The sequence below is a fragment of the Triticum dicoccoides genome, chromosome 5A (genome assembly GCF_002162155.2).
Source record: "Triticum dicoccoides isolate Atlit2015 ecotype Zavitan chromosome 5A, WEW_v2.0, whole genome shotgun sequence".
Taxonomy (NCBI): domain Eukaryota; kingdom Viridiplantae; phylum Streptophyta; class Magnoliopsida; order Poales; family Poaceae; genus Triticum; species Triticum dicoccoides.
Window position 1 is genome coordinate 452,031,541 of NC_041388.1, and position 18,495 is coordinate 452,050,035.

Here is an 18,495-nt window from a genome sequence, read left to right on the forward strand (position 1 = left end):
TTAGGAACATAAGGAGTATTTTTGAATTCGTGTCATACATGCATGGTTTGGAAAAACAGATGCACTATACTTATTGGATTGTTGTTGTGTTCGTGTGTGTGTGTGTGTGGTCATATGCTTGATACATACAAAGTTTTCTCACGACCATAGTGTTCATCTTTTAAATTTGAATTTGCAATGAAAAACTTACTAGGGATACCATGAAATGTGAAATCCATGTTGAGATCACTATATCACAAACTCACTCTAATTCAAGAAGTCGTCATAAATCAATTACCACGTCGAGATTACTATTTGCAAGAAAAATACGGGCATTGTAATACACATAGATTTGTTCGGCAATTTAAAAGATTCCTTTCATATTCTCGAATGGTACCCAACGGCGTACCAGCCAGACCTTGGCTCGTGTTGATCCTAAAAAAAGGACTCGTGTCCTTCTGGTGGCGTGCATGGTACGCACATTAGCCAACCCCAACCAGTCGAGCCTCCATGTTTCGAGTCGAAATATCTGGCGGCCAGAATTCCAGCCCTAGGAAATTCCCCTCATATCCGCGGTCCATAATGACTACCGATGAACAATCGAGAGATGATTTAGCAACTAGACAACATTACCTACCGTGCCGAGCATGGTTTAATTCCCTCGGTCGCCGCTCCCCAAGGTCACCCGTCAACTGCATTTCCTAGTACTACTACTACACCACCAGGATGAGCACAGAATTGAGCCCGTTTGTTCGTGCCTAGTACTTGAGTTAATATATCAGGGACCCCTCAAAAAAGAGTTAATATATCAGGCAATACACTGGTACGGACGGATTATCCTTTTACTCTGCATATATAACTTGTGTGAAGTCTAACTAAGAAAAATGTTTGACCAAATCATTTCTTAAGAAATACAATAGGACAGATGTATCGCTTGAAAATTTATTACACGATGCAGGTTATGATATTGTTCTGAATCCTGGATTTTAAATTTTAGAAAATCCAAAAGTGACTAGAAATTCATGAAACTGAGCATGATCACGTGATATGGCACAAATATTCCTTCATAATTTTTTCTTCAATTTGAGACAAGCTGCTTATGACAAGTTGCACAAATGAAGAGCCAAGGTATTTTGGAACAAAGATCTGTCACGTTAAGGCGAACAGTTTCACTATTGAAATCGAGGGCGTTTACGTGCCACCACGAGTCCCACTGCTCATTGGTAGGTGCCGTCCGAGCAAGCGTGTGAGTCGACGGGAGGCGTGTGAGCAGACCGTTGCGCTGACTGACAGGGAGGCGTGCGAGCAGACCGCTGCGCAGGCTCACCGGGAGGTGAGCCCTTTGACCAGGCTCCGCCGCCCACCTTCGTCCCAACTGCTCCCACTTTTAATGTCTTGGGCGCCGCAGTTTAAAATCAACCCCGCACTACCCGGTATCGCTACAATCTTCTCTCTTCCTCTTCGATTCTCCTGTCGTCTACCTCCAACCAGCCTGACCTAAATGTACGCCATGCCGCACCACGATGGTCTGCCCTTAGTCTTCCAATTTCCTGAGGAAGACACCCAGCTGGAGTCTCAAGAACATAAGGCGCTTTGGGAGGAGCTTGAACCGGCCTTGCAGGAAGACATCGTGCCTGTCCCCGCTCCTGTTCCAGCTCCTGTCGCCCCGACTGCGCCAGCGCCCATCCCCGTGGCATTGATGGGCTGGGAGCCGCACATTGTCACTGAGCTTGATGCCACGGGATTCCACGAGGTCCCCGCCGACTTTCACGCGCCCGTGCACCTGCCAGCACATGCGCCTGCGCGTGCACTGACATGCACGCTTGTGCCAGTGCCCGTGCACCTGCCAGCGCATGCTCCTGTGCGTGCACTGACATGCGCACCCGTGCCAGTGCCCGTGCACACGAATGTCTCCACCGCGCCATTGCCAGTGCTTGTCGCCGCGCGGGTGTCAGTGCCCCCCTTAGCGGCATGGATGGCCGCCGTCGACCGCTTCCTTACACCCACGCCAGTCGTCTCCTCCTGCCAATTGACTCGCTCCTGGAGACCGAAGTCCAGAACATTGTGGCCTTCCTTGAAGCTAGGGCCAATGTCCAGGAGTATGCCAACAATGGCGCAAGACGCCGCCGTCGTCGTTGCCATCGTCGTCGCTGTCGGTCAGTGGCCCAACGACACATAGAGCACGGCAGAGGAGTCGCTTCCCACCGCAAGACGCCCCCGCCGCTGCCGCGTAATCTAAATTTGCCATGAAAAATGTTCGGATTGCCATGCTTAAAATCCGAACGTTTATCATTTCTGTTTATTTTAGATCGATCGTCGTATGAATGTAAAGTCGGAGTCAGACTGAATGAAATCTATGGTTTGATCGATTAAATGTTCTGCTAGAGCTGTATCAAATTAAATATAAAACGTCATCAAGCCACATGTATTCCTTCTCATCCAACGGCCTAGACTGCTTCAATGTCGAGCGCTCAACATGTTTAGCGTGCAGTTAATTTCATGCCAAAAATAGTGCTGATCACATAATAACACACAAATAATATTCTACTTAATATCTGCATGCACTTAATATACTTCCAGATTAACATGCATTGCACGTACACATTGACTAGTACTACTAGTACGTGAAACTGGTGACGTAACTTGTGAACGCGTCCAGATATGGTCAACGGCAACATCGCCCGCGAGTTCTTCGTGTTTGCCCGTATGTCTAAACGCAGAAGGGGAGCAGAGGGAGAGCACACATGAAGCCCACCAGTAAGTGAAGGAAAATAGTACGTGCTAACGTGCCGGTCCCACTAATGTACTAAAAATAATATTACATGTTATCCATTAAATAGGTTGTGGTAATATAAAAACATTATATGAACAAAGGGGGGTACAACAAACATTGTTATTCTACGTATGTTGCCTATTGACGTGCGGCTTGAAGGTCCTGGTCGCATGTTCGATCCTCGTCCTTTATTTTTTAATTTGTATATGGGTCCAAATTTGTTTCATGACAGGTGGGCCCCTCGGTGTGTAGTTTGTGGCACTTTAATTTGTGGATCAAAATTTGTTCCATTCCAAGTGGACTACCGGTGTGTAGTTTTATAGCTTATTTGTAATAATCATAGTTTTTTGCAATAATACCATGGTGCGACGTTGAAGGTGAGAAAGGACATGCGAGAGAGCAATGACCGAGCCAGAGGGAAATCAATTGGGGGAGGTGTGGGGGTTGCAACGGTAAGTAGTTGTCGGCCGAATGCTACGAAAATATAATCTACCACCGGAATAAATGCCTACACAAATTAATCTAAGGTTGGAGTCCCCCTCGCAATTTAAATAGCTCCGGCTTTGTGAGGGATGGAGAGGTAGCTTCAATGTGTGGAAGATACGGCGTGAGAAAGCAAGGTCAATCGAGAGACATATAGATAGATAGACAAAGTGAGTGTGGTCCAACATTCATTGAAAAGATATATATGCTCTGGAGAGATATTGTCCGATTGAGCTTTTGGGAAGGGTGAGGGCTGTAAGATAGAGCTTGAGAGATGATCCAGTCACAGACATGTAGATAGATTTTGTGCGTGGGAAGCATGGTCAATCGATTACATATATAAAGGGAGAGAGATTGAGCGAGTGTGGGTCGTCGTGCGATCGAAAGAGTGATATGGGTTGGAGAGAGTGACCTAGATAGACAATGTGCATGAGAGAGTATACAATATGAATATGTCGAATTGGGCTCAAACATGGAGATATATCGTTTGTGTCCAAGAAAGAGAGGGAAGGAGAGAGAGAGAGGGAGGGAGGGAGGGAGAGAAAGATTGAGCGAGTGTGGCCCGCCGTGAGGTCGAAAGAGTGGGGCGACTTGGATGGACTGACCTAGATAGACAATCGGCATGAGAGAGTATAAAGTGTGTCAATCGAGGCCCGAACAGGGAGATATATCATTTGTGTGTGAAAAAAACAAGGTTAATCGAGATTCGGATAAAAAGAGCGAGATTGAGTGAGTGTGGCCCGCCGTGCGGAAGAAAGAGTGAGATGCTCTCGAGGAAGTGACCTAGATAGACAACATGCGTGCGTGCGCACGAGAGGTTGAGGGCTAGATAGGCAATGCGTGTATCTAGCGAGAGAGGGTGGGAGGGAGGGAGGGAGGGAGAGAGAGAGAGAGAGCTCGGCATGGGGTGTAATGGCGGGTGTGTGAGGTAAATACATTTGGTAACAGAGTGGAAAAAGGGGGTTGTATAGTTAAGAGAGTTAGAGATCGAAACATGAAGAGAAAGAATGAACGTGTGTCGGAAACCGGTAGCTTCCTAAGGTGGTTAGGAGAGGAAGATTAACCGATACAGGAAGTATGTAGCGTGTGTGCCGAGGGGGGGGGGGGGTAAAAACAACATTTGAATGTAGATAGTACTAGACTTAATATCGATGTTTCACTTCAGTGTACATTGTAAGATTTGAACTGAGGACCATGCATATGGGTAATTATTTAGAATTCGTGTCATACTAGGTTTGGAAAAGTTGACATTGACTTGATTGTTGTGCTATATTTGTAGGTCATATGTTCGAATCCATCCAAAAGTTTTCTCACTACCATGGTGTTCATTATATACATATGAATTTGTATTAAAAAAGTAGCATGGATACAGTAAAATGTGAAATCCACATTAGAATTGGAGATCGCTATGTGACACACACTCTAATTCAAACAACTAATTATGTGACACTCACTTTAATCCACGTTAGCGTGGATACCATTTCGTGTTTTTTCAAATAACTCCTCATTAATTAATTTATAGTATCTTTTTTCGAATAACTAATTATTTGCAAGGAAAACACGGGCATGGTAATACATACAGATTCGTTTGCAAATGAAAGAAGATTCGTTTGCATTCTCAAATCTCCTCTCAAATATAGGCGCACCAGGCAAACCAGGGTCGTGTCGTGGTGGTCACGTGTGTCGTAGGGACGCTTAGCACCCAGCCACCCACCCCCATCCCCCCAAAAAAAGGACGACGACAAAATAAGTTCGCGCTTCCATGTTTCAGATTGAAATATCTGGCAGCCCTAATTCCAGCCCTGCAAAATCTCCCTTCTCCACCATCCCCTTCTGCGCCTAGATTGCTCAAATCCCCAATTCGCCGCAAACCCAAGCAAAGTTCGAATCGCCCCTCGTCTCATGTCTTTCCCCACCTCTGGGCCGGATGACGACGAGGGAGACGACGGTCGCACTTCACCACCGCACCGGAGCTACCTCATCTACACCCTCGTCCACCGCACCGGGTGGTCCATCGACAACGTCGGCCGCCGCATCCGACGTGCCTCATAGACACCGACTTCCACCGCATCAGGTGCGCTTCACCGACACCATCTCCCACCTCACCGGGGCTACTTCACCGAGCACATCGTCGCACCTCCGCCCCCCGAGGCCGTTGGGGCTTCACCGACGGTCTCGTCCACCGCATCGTAGCGCTCCGCTGCCACACAAGATCTGCATCCGTGCGCGGCCAGCCAGCGCATCACCCTCAATGGCTCTGAAGTGACCCGCACTCTAGCTAGGCGAGCATGCCCAAACGCTGGCCCAAACTAGGTATCCACACATCACTCCCTTGTGCACTATTCCGACGATGTTTGGATATCCTTTCACTGCTCTCTTAGCTTACACGCCTATGCAACTCTGACTTTAACTCTTATTTCTTCTGGAGATATCATCTGAAACAAGCAAAACCATTTTTTAGCGAAGCATGATGGTGCTACGGGATCTGGTACACATCCTACACACCCGTATAACCTTGTAAGTATTTGTCCTTCGGTACAACAGCAAGGTCGATTCCTCTTATTTGATCAACCATTTGTCGTGTCAAAAATGCAGAGGGGGATGCAAGGACCACAAGGCCTACACATCCAAGCAAGTGGTAACATGGACTTGTACATGGAACATCCCAAGCGCAAGCAGAGCTGCAGTGAGCCTGTACAACGAGCTAGCGTATGTCCCTGCATTTCATTTAATTCGTACTGGCATGCGTGTATGATTTGTGTGCAGTGGGGGATCCACGAATTCAAGTTACCAGGGGCGAATATTTAACTTAAAAAAATACGAAGGCACTTGCACTCCAGAAATCAACATAACTTGAGAAATGTGAAGCTACATGCACTTTGAAAACCAGCTAATGATCCAAAGTAGTTCAGATTATAAAACACTAAATGATGCAAGCACCAAAAAACACAAAATGCAACATGGTGTACAAGGACTACTAACATGGTCTGTACCTGCTTGAATTATTCATTCTCTGGCTGAAAATATCGAAGTGTAATTGCACCTATAACCAGTGCGCAAACTGCATATCAATATATCTATCCTGCACAAGTATGACAATAGTTTCAAATGACAGATTAGAAGAGTATTTATGCTACGTTGTCATGATACGGGGACTTTCTGGTAGATGGCCTCGACGTTTCCTCAAGCCATGAAAATATACTATAATTTGCTTGTCATCAATGCCTGCAAATCTCTATGTCTCTCTCAACATAGTAGATCATCATTAGACACTAAATCCTTTAATGGGAGCTTATAAAATGCTTGCATTAGATCCCTCATTAGACACTATATGTTCATCACCAGGAGCATGTAAAATGTTTGCATCAAATCCTTCATTAGCAATCTGTTCATTAGACACTTCAGGCTCAAGAACAACATGAGCTTGTATGTTTGCACCGAAAACTTGATTAGATACATCAGATTCAGTCAGTTTAGTATTGATTGGGGGAGTTATAAAATAAGCAGAAATTGGTTTTATTTTCTCATAGATTCCCTACATACAAGCAGTTTTACAACACCGTCAGCTTTAACTATTGGCCAGAAATTGAACGGTTGAATTAGATATAATCAGGGATGTGATGTACCAGCTCATTGCGCATGATACTCTTGCAAGCTGTGACTGTCCGTTTGCGCAAGCTCGATGCCATGCTCGTGCTGCCGTCACTGCCTCCTACGCAGGCTACACCCAGGGTTGGATCTTCATCTTCTTGTCCTTCCGTTCAATTGAAGCCCGTCGACCGCCCTCCAACGAGGGCGCAAGGAAGTGCTGTGTCGGTTTGTCTAGCGGTCGCTAGGTTAGCAGCGAACCAGACTGGAGGCTGGAGCGAACGAATTGGGATTTTTTCTGTTGTCGATCGATATGGGAAGCGCTCGTTTGGGCCGCGAGCCTGCTATAGGGTCTGCCTTGCACTTACGTTATTGGCCTATCCAAATTGAAACATTTTTCTTCATTTTTTACATTGCCTGCTTGTGCGTTGGGCCGAACAAAACAAGCTTGGGCCAACCTGGATGACTCAAACTAGGTGCACACTTTCCAGCCACCCGATGCGGCCGCCCATACCAGCCCCTATGGTGGTGTCAGCCCTTTTTGTGTGTATGATTGGGGTAGTGAAAAAATTCCAGTGGCGCTTTTGATTTACCCACAGAATGGTTGAATTGCTTGTTTCTATGAACTGAGTTCGTCAATAATGTGAAGGATGCCAGTCTTTTCATCCTATTGTAGATTGCTTAGATCTCGATATGCCAAATGTAATCACATGAAATATACAGTAAAAGCCAGTGTGATGTGTGTGTGGCTACAACTAGTCTGACTACACATCCTCATATAACATATCAAGGACGCACCATCCTACCAGATTAACCATTCGACTTACCAATGCAGAGTGGGAAGAAAGAAGTATTGAGACTGCGTATCTAAGCAATTGATGTCATGGACTCATTCGTAGAACCTTGTAAGAGAAAAAGAAGTTGCAGTGTCTCTGTACAAAGAGCTAGCGTAAGTTCAGTTATCTGCTTCTCGGAATTTTAGTTAGCCACTTATTGCAAAATTGTTCAATTACGTTGCTTGGCTTAATTTAGTTTGCTACTAATTACATAATGTCATAGCCTGTTATTCCTATTATAGACTTTGCCTATCTTTTGATACTTACTGTTATGAATTATCTGTTTGCCTGAACTTAAATAGCTACTTAAGCACGTAGATAGCTGGTCATATGTACTTCTAGGGTGCAGCAGAATTCACGTGCAATTTACGTTCCGATACCCTGTTTGTTTAAATGGTTTGTTGTTATCACTTGTAGCACTAGTAATGTTTGCATGTTCATAGATAGACAACTGTCAGGTTTATATGAGGGACAATGTCTTTTTAACTTATATGTGTGCTGGAATCATTTTGCTTACATAAAAGAAATTTACAGATGTCTGTGTTGCTGGTAAATGGTACCGACTTGTTACTTTAATATGTTGCCAAGAACTTGTTACTTTTACTAGTTCATGTGTAATTAAATACGTTGCAAAAACCGGTTAGTTTTACTAGTTTGATGTTAGTTTTTTATGGCTCTTGCAAAACTTTATTTATTGATTGCTAACATTCAAGTTTGCAGGATCCAACTGAAACTCCGTTGGCACAATAGGTATATATTTAGAAACTTCCTTGTTTACCTGGTGTGCTGATGTAACTTGTTGTTGTAATCATCTTACCAACTTCAATTTTTCAGGATCGAATTGGAAGTCCAATTGCACACCAGGTACATTTTCAAAAATATATTTGTGTAACAGGTTTGCTGCTGTAACTTGTTGCTCTAATCAAGTTACTGACTACTCAACTTTTCAGGATCCAAGAGAAACTCCAATGCCACAACAGGTTCCTTTTGCTCAACTTGTTTGTTTAACTGCTTTGCTGCTGCAACCGGTTGCTCTAATCACGTTACTTTGCTGCTGCAACAACCGGTTACAATGATATTAATAACTACTTTTCAGCATCCAATTGAAACTCTTTAATTCTTTGTTTGCTTAACTGGTTTGCTGTTATAACTCCCAGTTGAGATGTTTTGCTAACTTCAACTTTTTGGAATCCAATCGGAACTTCAATGGCAAAACAGGTTAGCCCAAGATCAAAGACCGAGGTCCCCATGGACGTTGTATCATCCCACAGTAGTGGCACCGGACCAATCGCGCATCATGAATTGCCAATTGTCGATGCTCTAGAGGCTAAACTAGTGATAGAAAGAGATTCTGCTTCTACACTTAGATATGAAGTTGACATGTCGAGGAAGCAAACAGAACAATCACAAGCATTACTCAAGACAACCATTAAATATTTGGTGGATTTCAAAATGAAGCAAGCTGAGACTGACCGCATTGTTAAGGTCCTGAAGGAAAAAAGGAAATTAAATTCCCACTTGGTAAATCATAGGTGAAATGTTCTTTCCATCATTGAATAACCTTTGTGTTGTTTGTTCATGTAATCAATCAAACCATTTATTTTAGAGATCATGTAATAATTATTTTTTTTGGTTTGTAATTTTATTTGAGCACAAGTCTGTATTAATTGATAAGACTCGAAGGCATTTCATTTCGATTGTTGTGCCAGACCTACAAATATGCCAATCGGGCTGAATGTGCATTCAGCAATAATAGTAGTATAGATGGACCATAAGTATCACACATCGGAAAGAGCCAAGATGCTATAGTAGCTTCGCTAAAAAAAGATGTTGTTCTAGCAAAAAAAATGTACAACGGCCTAGCTTATGTATGTTAGTTCATATTATTGATCCATATACTCTATAAGTGTTTATATGCCTGTTAGTTATGTACATTCTTGGTTGATTGACTCAGTATTTGAATCTTGATACATCGCTTGTGTACATATCTAAATGGAAGTACACATTATGCTGCGTGTGACATTTCAGTTGGACATAAAGTGTTCCAAATATTCGAATTCACCTTAAACTGGATTCTAGCTTCTGAATTTGAGTATCGGCATTTGTAATCATATTCATATATAACAGTGGAATACATCTTTGTCGTGCTTTTGAAGATATATAAAACACATAGAATGATTTATAAAGATTCGTATACGAATACAAAATGAATTTGAATTTAATTGCTAGGGTAAACATGGATGCTTATTGTCCCAAAATTCGAAAGAAGCGGCAAAATGTCCACTCCCGCGTCGGCTGCCCGCAGCCAAGTGTTTGGGAGATGGAAATTACTATCTACCTCATTACACGGACAATCCACCGGCCCGATTTCCACTGCTTTCAACAGGGGTAGGTTAGTAACTTCAATTAGACGTGACACAACCGCCTCTGAGCCCATTCCGACATGATGGGTGCCAAACATGGGCGGCAAAACACATTTGATTCAAGATCGTCCGAAAGACCTCTGTTTCTCCCTCCATTTTCCCATTCATACATGGTGGGCGGCAAAACAAACTCGACTCGGCCGAAATCGATGTAGGCAAATATTTTCAATTGGGGCAGGTTTGTAACTTCACTCAGACGTGACACAACCGCCCTACCTGTTAGCCCCGTTCATACACCATGGGCGCCAACCATGGGAGCCAAAACACCCTCTCCTCGCCCAAATCGCTCTAGGCAAATATTGGCGAGATACGAGATTACCATCCTATCCCCAATCGACGAGGCGTCCAAATTTTAAACAGGGGCTAAGTTCGTAATTTCCCATATTTCAGACGGGCGCGTCCCAAAAACATGGTTCCCCGTACCTCTCCCTCCATTTTCTCATTCATATATCGTCCGCGCTAGAACACCATCCACACACCGGCCTCCTCCGTCCACCGCCCCATCCATCGCCGCCGTCCTCCACCCCATCCATCGCCACCGTCCTCCACCATGCCGGAGTGCCTACCAAGAACGCATCGTCCATTGCTAGAGATGGACGTTTCTCATCCACGGCGACGGACCAAGATCCTTGCTTCACGTCCTCTCGCTTCATCGGCACCGTCGTCCTCTTTGCCGGGGCCGCTCGCACGACCTTCTCTTCCACCGCAATAGGACTTATCCCCCAATGCACCCGTCTACCATCGTAGATATGCTTCAACGCCACCGAAAGCCATCGCACCCCCGATGCCTACACGGTGCCGCAAGAGAGGTGGTACTTCATATCTCCTCAACTTTTTGATCTCAACCAGAAAATAGATTGTAACTTGGTTACTCTACTTTCTTTTCAGCTCTTAGAATTTAGTTCTTAGTTCGAAGCAAACAATGGATGCTAAATATCATTTCTCTGGTTTGCAGCTTTAAATCTGCCATGGCACAGTCATAATACGGTTTAATTGATCATGCTTAGGGTTTAATTGACGATGTTGGTTCCGTGGTGGTTTGTTTAATAGAAATCGGAGGGGAAACCCTCTTTTTCTCAAAAAAATGCTTAGGGTTTCCCCCTTTTATTATCACTATACGATCATAATACGTGCTTCGTGTCATAATAGCACTGCTCTACCCATCAAGCTAAACAAGCTTAGTTTTTCAAATACGAATATGATATTATTAAAACAGAGTCATTTAATTGGTTAGCTAAATGTTCCTAATTTAGTTTCAAAAATGCATGTTCGCCGCTCGGGTGTGTATCTCTACAGGGTGCCCACGGTGGGCCGGCCCATCCTGGGATTTTGGGTCGTCCTAGGCCTCGATTCCCCTCTATTCTGCTGTGCGCTTTCGATCTCTACTCGCCCCCAGCCGCCTGCCTCGTCGGCGACTTGCCGTCCCGGGACGACATAACTCTAGGAGGAGACGCCGGACTAGCAGGAGGTCAGGAGCTGCTCGCCCTACAACGTCACTGCTACCCGGGCGCGCCGTCGTGCCTACCTTCCCAGTCCGTTCAGGGCTCAGGCATGCATCACCCACTAAGCCAACCCAATTTATCTTGAGATACATCCTCAACACTCAGCACTTCAGCAGCCACTCCTCATCACCCATTTTCTAATTGATTCATTACTCATTAGGCAGGACTGTCATTAGGGTTTGTTGTGTGTTGAGTGCTATCTACACTTAATGGTTCAGATGTATTTCAGTAATCTTTAGTACCTGTAAAGTTCACATGTTTCAAAATTCCAGCCCTAGGAACAGACACTAGTCATTTTGGATTGTTGGTCGTAGTGACATTGATCCAGATTACTACTGCAGGCCAGGTTTGTTGACAAGTTTACTTGTCTTTCTTACTCATTCGATATGATATCCAATTATCCACGTCGATTAGTTGCAAACAGTAAGTGCTAAGACAAACTTTTTGATTCAGATTTTGGACGGTCTCTTACTGCAGTTACAATTCTGCATACTTGTCCTAGTGAGCTCACAAGTAAATGATTGATTCACTACATCTATGCTTGCCTTCTCATATTTGTTGTCAATATTCTTTTAGGGTGGACCACCTTGTTTCAAAATACATGAACCGTAGACATGAGTGAACATTATTTCTCTATGTGATCTCTTCCATCATGTGTGGGCAACAAACACTGCATTGTATAGAAAGAAAGTGTCATTTCCAACTTTTACATAGGCTACGATCTTTTACATGGGATACAATCTGCCTACTTGCTTTGTGTCACACTACCAACACTTCACCCTTGAAGCTAAACATTATGCCACTCATAATTCCTTGGTTTATTTGTTCAAATACGAATTTGATATGATTCTAATGTTCCTACTTCAGTTTTGAAATGTGTGTCTGCCTGTTATAGAGACATAAGGGGTTTGTATTTCTGTGTGTGGTCTGGGCAGCACGGTTGAGGGGTGAACTTTGCATATGCAGCGGTTTATAGGGAGACACTCTTCAAGTTGAATCCGCAATGCATTCCATAGATAATCTGACTACTTTTTATGTTTTCATGAATCTCAGATTCTGAACAGCATCATAATGATTATGAGCTTGCGCACATGAAAATAATAAAGCGAAACAATGCCATGGCTATCAAACTTGGCATTAAGGGACTGAAATCAAGTCTGGATGCAATGCAATGCAAACGCTCTCCACCTACAGATTCATGCTCAGAATATGATCCTAACCGTGATTCTGAGTTAGAGGGAGACCTAAGTCAATGTAGCTCCCTAGTGGAGGAGTCAGAGGCAGATGCCCTATCTTATTCACCCATCAAGGTGCTTGCTCTAACTTTCCACGGTTATATTGGTCGCACATATCTTGCAATTGATACTTTGCATTACTTCTACTTTGTTGCACTGCCATTAGCTTAGTTTACACACCGTGTATGTGAATACGCCATACCTATCCATTTTCAATACATATTCCATCTGTCATCATACCATATTTATCCACTCAAATGATGTTTTTGTGTATCAGACGTTCAAAAGGAAGATGGCGATTGCTGATCGCGGAGGAGTACAAGCAAAGTATTTGGAAAAGGTAGTGACACCTACTAAATCAAATAGCCCATTAGGTGTAGTTGCAATATCACCTGACCCGCAAAACACCCCAACTCTCGCAGACTCTAGCCCTACTACACTGGTCATTTCTAATGCCCCAACTCAACAGACCTTAACTGCAGCAAACAGTATGATGATGCCAGTTGACATAGCACCAGCTCTACGACGCAAAACCCCCGTTCCAGCAAAGTGTACACCAAATCCAGTTGCCAAATCCCTTTTCGAACCAAAGAGAGTCCCAATTGCAGCAAATAGGACCCCTGTTCCATTTCTTCCCAGTTTAGAAGATAAAGCTTATATTATTATCAGAAACTTTGTGCACATCTTTCCTTCATGGAAAGATTATACCGCAGACACAGAACAATTTCCAGTGTTCCTCCGCAACTTACGCGTAAATAATGTACTAATGTTATTCAAGGTAATTACGGCATATGTTTCTGCTGACACAAGACACAAGATTTCATTCTTTTAAATAGGCGAGGACCAAACTGGATTGTCAAGAAGAACAAGGGTTGGTTGCGCTTTTCAAGCACTTGTTGATGAAGTATCGTTCCTACCTGAGGCAAGCGCACTTCGATGGCAAGTCTCTAAACAAAATTTCTGTAAGTCTCCGGTGCTACATTTATCCGACAATGACTAGAATAATCTTGTTACACATTGGTTTCGTCTGCAGCGTAAGATACTGTCTATGATATCACATCACAATTTGAACTACATTTCTGCATTTGCCTTAACGTGTCACTTGTACGAAAACTGTTAGCAGAAGAACACTCATTCTCAAGGGACCACAGAATCTTGCAACTATACTGCACATGGCATTGCTCTTGTGAGTACCTCTTGCCCTGTATGATCATACTTACTTTCATAGATGTTTGATTATGTAGCATCACTGCACATGTTAGCCTTGTTATCGTCCATTTGGTGGACATTATAAAATCTGTATGGACTCTTATATAAATTTAGAATCAACCCAATGTTTTTGAAGAGGTTTAGCTCTGCAGTCCTCTTGTAAGGACTGAACGTCATCTATCACTATACTTACATTAACAGCTACTCCCTCCGTCCCATAATATAAGAACATTTTGTACAGTACACCAGTGTTCAAAACACACTTTTATTATGGGAAGATGGATTGGTTCATTGTGTAGCATTCTGCATCTTATCTCCCTCGCCCACCATTTACTAAAATATATCAGATCTATATTTAATCTTACCAAAAAGTTGAATAAACAGACAATGCCAGTGCAGAAGGGTAGCCCGTTGGTCTTGTCAGTACATTTTCCCCTGTAACACTTGTACCTCCAGGGATTGGTAGTTGATTATGTAGCATGAATCTGCATCTTCTCTTCATTATCCTCTATCCCTTCCAGTATTATCATATCTATAATTACTCTCTACAAAATGTAGAGTACAGGCAATGCTTAAGAAGAAGATTCTGTGCTGAAATTCCTGAGTTATCCTTCCCTTGACATGGAGAAGGGCAATATAAAGCTGGTGTTAACTGTTAATGTAAGTCAGTCCTTCTAAAGCCTTTATCCTCAACTGCTGTTTAATTTGCTCATACTCCCTATCGTTTACTGCTGTTTAGTTTGTTGTTTCTATCAAAATGCATATTCGTAAGAAGCGTAAGTTCCAAGTTTTACTTGTAAAATCAAATTCCTTATTCATATCATGCACATTACTCAATACTCCCTATATGTATGCTTGTTTTTGTGGATCTATAATCCAGTGTGTGGTGAAGCAGCCCACGTTTGCACCTTGTCATCTCCTGTTTTATCTTACTGATGTGGCTGATGATATGAACAACATGCCACGCATATTAACCAAAATAGATATAATGATTTTATTTGCCCTTCATCTATGCTTGTTATGTTGAGATGGTAATCAAGTAGTGTGGTGAAGCTCCCCGCATTATGAACAATGCAGATCATGCTATTGATATTTTGAACTTACTCTTTATTTTCTAATTTGAAATTGGATGGAATTGACAGCACAATTATCATCTTTGTTTATACATGTGGAAAACCTGTCATCTCTCTACTTGTTTCAGGGTGATATGCCTGATGGCATGCACAAGTCTGTTGAAGGATGTGAGACAAGCCCAACATATATTGCATCAAAGAAGGCAAAACATCTTCAAGATAGCGAGACAACCCCAAAGTCTTGTCTTGATGCAGTGTTCAAGTTACTTGAGACTAGCAGTCAGACAATCTCACAAAATTCACTATCTGAATTAGTTCGACTTCTTCAGTCCCAAGTTCTAGCAGAAAGGCATTCTGCAACTCAACTTCGATTTGATGGCCTATCTGTAAGAAAGATTGCGGAGAACACCAATGAGAACCTCATTGCTAAACAGCTACACCTGGAAGCTATGACCGACATGCTAGGCCGGTCTCACAGCCTTGCTCAGTAGCTTCCGCAGCAGTTCCCGCGCAAGGCTAACCTTTTTTGAACTGTCTTGGAAGTGGTCTCGGTTCAATATTATTTTGTTACACTGCAATGGTGCCAGTTTTTGTAATCTGCTTCTTTGTTGCGCTTTATGATCACTAGTGGTGAACTTCGATGCCTAGTGGATGTAATATACCATAAATCCTTTATTATATAGTGTAGGTTTATTCTAAGTTACTATGCTGTAATTTCTTTATTGTATAGAGTAGGTTTGTTCTTAATTGCTACTCCCTCCGTTTCGAATTACTTGTCGCAGGTATGGATGTATCTAGATGTATTTTAGTTCTAGATACATTCATTTCTGTGACGAGTAATTTGGAACGAAGGGAGTACTAGTTACTGCCATAATTTGCAATCTGAAAAAATTCTGATGTAGTCGACCGGGCCGAAACATTCGCCTCTAACGGGCCTGGTTTTTAGCGGGCCACAATTGGACCGTCCTGCATCTTTCTTAGGCCCGAATGGCCATTGGTGCCTTCACACTTTGCGCCAAGCCCACAACTTACTTCGGCCTATATTCGACCCAAATTTTAGTTGGGCCTTTTGTGGACCCATCGCTTAGATTGGCCCAGGTAGCGTTGGGCCATTAACAGGCTGAATATTCTACTGGCCCGTTACGGCCCAGAAGAAACCATGGGCCTTTAGTAGGCCAAAATGCATGTTGGGCCTCAATTTTCACTAGTCGTCGACGGGCCTTCAGCAGGCTGAAATGTAGACCGGGCCTTTTTTGGCCCAGTTATATGATAGGCCGTTACTAGGCCAAAACATATCTTGGGCCTTAGTTGGCCCACTGATATCGTGGGCCTTTAAGAGGCCGAAAGCTTAGTACATGCATCAACGGGCCGAATTATACGGCATGCCTTTAACAGGCCCAAAGTCACGTTGGGCTGAACTTTTGCCACCTTTATCACGGGACGTTAGTGGACCGGATGTCGCGTTGGACCATATATGGCCCATGGACAGCACGGGCCATTCCCAGGCCGAAAGACACACCGGGCTAAAATGGGCCCATGCCTACATCGGGCATCTAACAGGCCGAAATTCACTAGGATGTAATTGGGCCCAAATATTCGGCGAACAATTAACGAGCCAGATATGGCTTCCGGCCGTAAATGGGCCTTTATTAAACATGCCGTTATTGGGCTGGCCCACTAGTACCTGAGTAAGTACTATGGGCCTTTGACTAGGCCGACCTTTTTAACCTATATGGGCCTCTATTGGGCCCTGCCATGTGTCGGCGTATCATAGGCATGTCTCCTCTAATGGACGGGCGACATCTGGCCCACCGAGGAGCAGACACGTGTTTCCTCTGGCCAATGTGAATTTTACACGTGGAAAATCACCATTTGTCAGGACTGTTAACGGGTTATCAGATCCAAAACCGGACCCAATAGCTTAACGGCGAGCCGTTACGGTGGATGCCACGTGTCGATCATGCTTGATGAAAGCACTTCTATGACGCATGATTTATCGTCATGAAAGTGGACACTTTCGTGATGATAATTTTGGTAATGTCATGGAACACTTCTACGACAGCACAGGTATGACTATCTTGATTCTGTCATAAAATCATCATGGATGTACATGCATGACAGAAAACGTGACCTAATATGACAAACACGTATCATCACGGAAGTGTTTTTTTGTAGTGTAAGGATCAACTGAGATATTCTCAAATCATTGGTTCACTCATGTATCTAGTGAGCGCAACGGGGCCTGACATCGCTTTGCTATGAGCAAATTGAGTCGGTTTGTTTCCAACCTGGGTGATGTGCATTTGCATGCTATTGAGAGAGTTATGCGCTATCTGAAGGGTACTATGAACTACAGACTTCACTATATGGGATACCCATTGGTACTTGAAGGGTATAGTCATGTGAATCGGATCTCTGATGCTGATGAGATGAAGGCCACAACTGGGTATATGTTTACTCTTAGAGGTGGCGACGTTTCCTGTAAGTCTTGCAAGCAAATGATCTTAACGGGATCGACAATGGAAGCAGAATTAACAGCATTAGACACATCTGGTGTCGAAGCAGGATGGCTTCGAGATCTTTTGATGGACTTGCCATTGGTTGATAAATCGGTTCCAGCTATCCTTATGAATTGTGACAATCAGACTGTCATCACCAAGGTGAAGAGTTCACATGACAGCATGAAGTCCAACAAACACATAAAAATGAGATTAAAAGCTGTCAGAAAATTAAGAAACTCCAGAGTGATAGTGTTGGAGTATGTCCATACGGCTAAGAATCTGGCAGATCCCTTTACAAAAGGGCTATCACGTGTTGGGATAGATAATGCATCGAGGGAGATGGGTATGAGACCCACATAAGTTGCCATGGTGGTAACCCAACCTATGTGATCGGAGATCGCGTGAAGTAGGACCTGGGAAAACAAGCCAGTGGTAAACTGAGGAGAGTAACTATACTAACCCACTCCGTTGGAGATACAATACTCTCAATACTATATGGTAGGATGACTATTGTTTTAATGTGTTCCAAAGCTTATATAAGCAAGATTGTTGTCCTATAGAGCGATTTTTGGAGAAACACACCTATATGAGCCCGACTCCTGGTCACAGTCTATGAGATTAGGGTGATCTCTAGCGAGCTCATGAATAGGCCATGAGTGTGACTTATATGCTCCACCCGAGGGGTCAGTCTTCGGCAGCCTAGTACTAGTAAGACATGTGGTGAAGCTTCTCTACGTCAAACTGACAATTCAAGGCTTAGTCCATTGTTCAGTTGTGAAGGAGTGTAGCTTCTTGCTTTAGGTGAAGTTCAACCTTAACAGGTCTTCACTGAAACACTGGTATATCGAAACATCAATTGGAACAGAGGACACAATGGGTCCTCGAGATCTGTT